The sequence below is a fragment of the Bos indicus genome, chromosome 8 (assembly GCF_029378745.1).
Source record: "Bos indicus isolate NIAB-ARS_2022 breed Sahiwal x Tharparkar chromosome 8, NIAB-ARS_B.indTharparkar_mat_pri_1.0, whole genome shotgun sequence".
Classification (NCBI taxonomy): Eukaryota; Metazoa; Chordata; class Mammalia; order Artiodactyla; family Bovidae; genus Bos; species Bos indicus.
Window position 1 is genome coordinate 22,445,725 of NC_091767.1, and position 4,308 is coordinate 22,450,032.

The 4,308-nt window shown below is 41.5% G+C and overlaps 1 pseudogene; it reads right to left on the reverse strand.

Moving 5' to 3' along the window:
* Positions 1–955: 955 nt before the first annotated feature.
* LOC139184512 (interferon omega-1-like) lies at positions 956–1,502 on the reverse strand (annotated as a pseudogene).
* Between the last annotated feature and the right edge of the window lie 2,806 nt (positions 1,503–4,308).

Sequence of the window (4,308 nt, forward strand, 5' to 3'; positions counted from 1 at the left end):
CAGGGGATCATCCCAACCTAGGTCTCCTAGATTGCAGGCAGATTCTTTAGCGACTGAACCACCAGGGACGCCCAAGAATACAGGAGTGGGTAGGTAGCCTATCCCTTCCTCAGGCAATCTTCTGACCCAGGAATGGAACCAGGGTCTCCTGCTCTGCAGGTGGACTCTTTACCAGCTGAGCTATCAGGGAAGCCCTGCAGGCAGCTTAGAAAGATATATAATATTATTTGTCATTCCAGTATCATATGTACCTAATGCTTCCCATGTGAGAACATTCTTTCCTTTACTTCTCTTTGCAGTCTTTAGTATAATTGAAATAAAATAATACTGTTTTTATGTCCTCTTCTCTGTAAGACTGAGAGTTTCCATGCAGTAGGAACTACATTTGCTTTATTCACTTGTATTCCTTGGTGAGAATTACACAGTCTGTCACTTAGGGACTCAATATATATGTATAATATGAATGGAATGACTGAATAAAAAAATGTAACCATGCATTGTTTGATAAAATGTTAAATGGAGGTTTGGATTTAATTTTTGAGTAAAGAAACTCATTTTCTTTCATAAGAATTTAATAAATAGAACAAAGTACCAAATTAATAACATGAAATGGTAAACATGTTTTAGAAATTTTAATATGATGTATAGAGGAATTGTAATTTTAGAAATATTTTAAGTATATTAGGTGCAGGAAGGAATAAGTCAATCAGCAACGATAACATCAGGGCCGGCATGACTTTAGGACTCATGCCCCTACAGCTAAATACTTTTATATCTACTTTTTATTACTACTGACAAAGTATTGGCTAAAGTAATACAATGAATTTGGTGGCTAAAGCAGAAATCAGTCGACTGAAATGAACACAGGTGAGTGTACGAGGGTGATGTTGCATCTTTGTCGGTGAGAGTCATCTCAAGCTGAGTTGAGATCTCCATCCATCTTTCTTAACCTTTTTTACAAGCTGCTTGATGAAGTGAGGGCTCCATCATCTCCACTCTTGACGATTTCCCAGGTGCAGTCACTGTATCTTTCTCTTTCAGGTAGACATGGATTCCGTGGAGGTACCTCTTCAAGGGCAGAGTGAGGCTTATCCTTCCCAGGGCAGAGTAGTCTTCCTGTGCCACCACCTGACCCAGGCAGGCGTCAAGGTCATCCAGTTGCTGTTGGAGTCCAAGCGGAGCTGCTCCAGGAGGGTGGTGTTCCAGGCAGCAGATGAGCACTCTGTGTGGAAGAGGTTGAAGCTCTGCTGGAGCATCTCGTGGAGCACAGAAATGGCCTGGGCCTCCTGGAACTGGTCACCCTCCACCATCTGCTGGGGAAAACCGAAGCCTTTTCTGTCCTACAGACAGGAGTGAGGGGAGAGTCTGCTCATTCGGGCCAGGAGGCTGAGGTTCTGCCTGCCAACAAGCACGTGGTTCTGAGACAGATCACAGCCCAGAGATCCTCCCGGGCTGTAGCTGACCAGCACCAGGGCCATCAGTAGAGAGAGCACGAAATCCATGGGGAAGATGAGGCTGCTGCTCAGCTGGCTGAGATGGCGTCTGGTGCAACCTTGGAGGTAGGGTGTCTGATGATAATCTTTCTAAGCAAGGCTTTTAAGTAGGGAAGACAGTACTCATTGTCTTAAATTTCTGTCTCACTTGCCCTGTGTGTTTTCATTTAGAATATTTTCTATTTGACCTAGAAAATGTAGTCAATCTAAACTCTTAATTTTTATGGTAGAAGGTTAATTTTCCCAATAAAGTTTGGATTTGTCAAAGCAAATGTATATCAGTTAAATGAGAAATTAAAGAAAGGCTGAAATTATGTAAGTATGTAAAGACTTATAGAGGTATACATACTTATGTATACATTTAAGTATAATATATATAAACATTCCTTTTGTTCGTGCTATGTCAAAACAAAATTTTTCCTTGATTCTTAAGAGCATTTTTCCCCCCTTATCTTACTCATAGGAATTCAGAGTCACTCAGGCCATATTGGTTTCTGTAGTTTGTTTTCTGTTTCACAGAGCAGAGGCTTGTAATTAAGAGTGAATGAACTACTCAGTTGTTCTGTTCTTTTGAGAACATTCATTCAGGTTCCTGAGATTACATTTCACTGGGGCCACAAGATCTTGAGGAGTGGAATATCTCCTGCCATATCAGTAAACTAGGATGACACAGTCCTCAAGAGTTTCCAGCCCTCCAGGGCGCTCAGGAAGGGGGAATACACCTGTGGGCTGACAGCTACCAAATTGCAGCTACTCCCTAAGGTGAGCCCAAGGCAACTCAGGAAGTGAAAAAATGCAAGATGCAAGAAAATGCAAGGAAAGGTGACCCAGAAGAGCTGAGATTCAGGAAAGGAATGTTTTCAGTGAGCCCAGACACTTGCCTCCTCCCATACAAAGGAAAAGTGCTAAATTCCTTAACTTGAGATAGCTGGTTTTCTTTAATTCACAAAACTACTTTGATGTTCAGACTACCTCCCCTTTCTTGCAAACTCCTATATAACCTGTCTCTTCCCCTCAGCTCCTTGGAGCAATTCCCTCAGGGTGACTTGAGATACTGTCTTCTGAATTCCCACTAAATAAAGCATAACTGTCAACTTTTAGGTTGTCACTATTTCTTTATTTTTTAAATTAACTTATTTAATTGGAAGCTAATTACTTTACAATATTGTAGTGGTTTTTGTCATACATTGACATGAATCACCCATGGATGTACATGTGTCCCCATCCTGAACTCCCCTCCCACCTCCCTCCCTGTCCCATCCCTCAGTGTGGTCCCAGCGCACCAGCCCTGAGCGCTGTGTCCCATTCATTGCACCTGGACTGGTGATCTACTTCACATATGGTAAATTACATATTTCAACGCTATTCTCTCAAATTATCCCACCCTCACCTTCTCACACGGAGTCCAAAATTCTGTTCTTTTCATCTGTGTCTCTTTTGCTGTCTCACATATAGGGTCATCGTTACCGTGTTTCTAAATTCCATATATATGCATTAATATATTGTATTGGTGTTTTTCTTTCTGACTTACTTCACTGTGTATAATAGGCTCCAGATCAACAGTCAGGAACAATAAACAAGACATGATGGTTTCTTTCAACCTGCTTTTTATGGTAGATCTATTGGAGAAAGAAATGGCAACCTACTCTAGCATTCTTGCCTAGAAAAGCCCATGTACGGAGGAACCTAGTAGGCTACAGTGCTTGGGATTGCAAAGAGTCAGACATGACTGAGAGACTTCCCTTTCACTTTTATAGTCTTGCACTGGCTGTGCCAATATCCCCACCAGGAACCCTGCTTCTTTTCTGGTGCATGTAGGTCTGAAGATTCTAATTCCAAGATAATTAATTGTCTTTCCAGCACCACCTCACTCACAAGGTGGTTATCACCTCCAGTAGCACTTTTCCTCTGGAATGACAGTGTCCTCAACCCAACCTCTCTGGGCCTCACCCGTGAGGGCTGGCTAACCACATCCTGAGAACTTCAGAATTCTACTGTGGAAGGACTTGTCTCTTTGTTTGCAAAATCATTCATCTTCCAGGATCCCCACCCTCTCCCAGTGCATGTTTGTGTGAAGGAGGGGAGTTCTCAGTGATGACCTCCTTTTCTTCTGCTCCGTGTCCCCAGGTATCAAGTGTTAGCAGCCCTCAGATGCTGAGACCTAAAGTGTGGAGATCTAAGTAGGTGGAGGCATTATCCAATGGCAATTGTTACACCTTTGGTAGACAATTTTTATTTTGCCACTATAGCTTTTATCGTTCAATTCTTTTACTTAAAGAGTTCAAGATTTGTTTTGCTCAGAATTTCTGAGTTGGCTATATGGAATTAATTGATGGTGTTATGTAGTGTTGAAAGCTTCTGTCACAGAACTCAGTGCCCTTCAGTTGTTCATTCAGTCTACCTCCTTCTGTTGGGCTGACTTTTCGATGCATCTCTGTCTTGTGGTCAGAATGCAGAGCAGTGAGGCCCAGGCTGTGTCAGGGAGAAATAGCCTTGTTTCTTTACTTACTCATGATGTTTTGTTTTATATTTAAAGAACAGCAAGAAAACATTTAAGACCTTATTTTTTGCATATTGATTTCCTGGCTAGTTTGTCTCTCCTACTGCATTCCTAAACATTTCATCCTAGGGTTAATACAAAAGGAAGGAAAAGAATGGCAGAGGGCCTCACCATATTTTCTTTGATTTTCAACACTAGAGATTGTTTTGTTTTTCATGTCAACTTTCCTGGAAGGCAAAACTTGATAGTTGTTTGTGGACAAAAATAAAACAAAAATAATTTTGAATGTCATGAAAGAGAATATAGACAAATGTC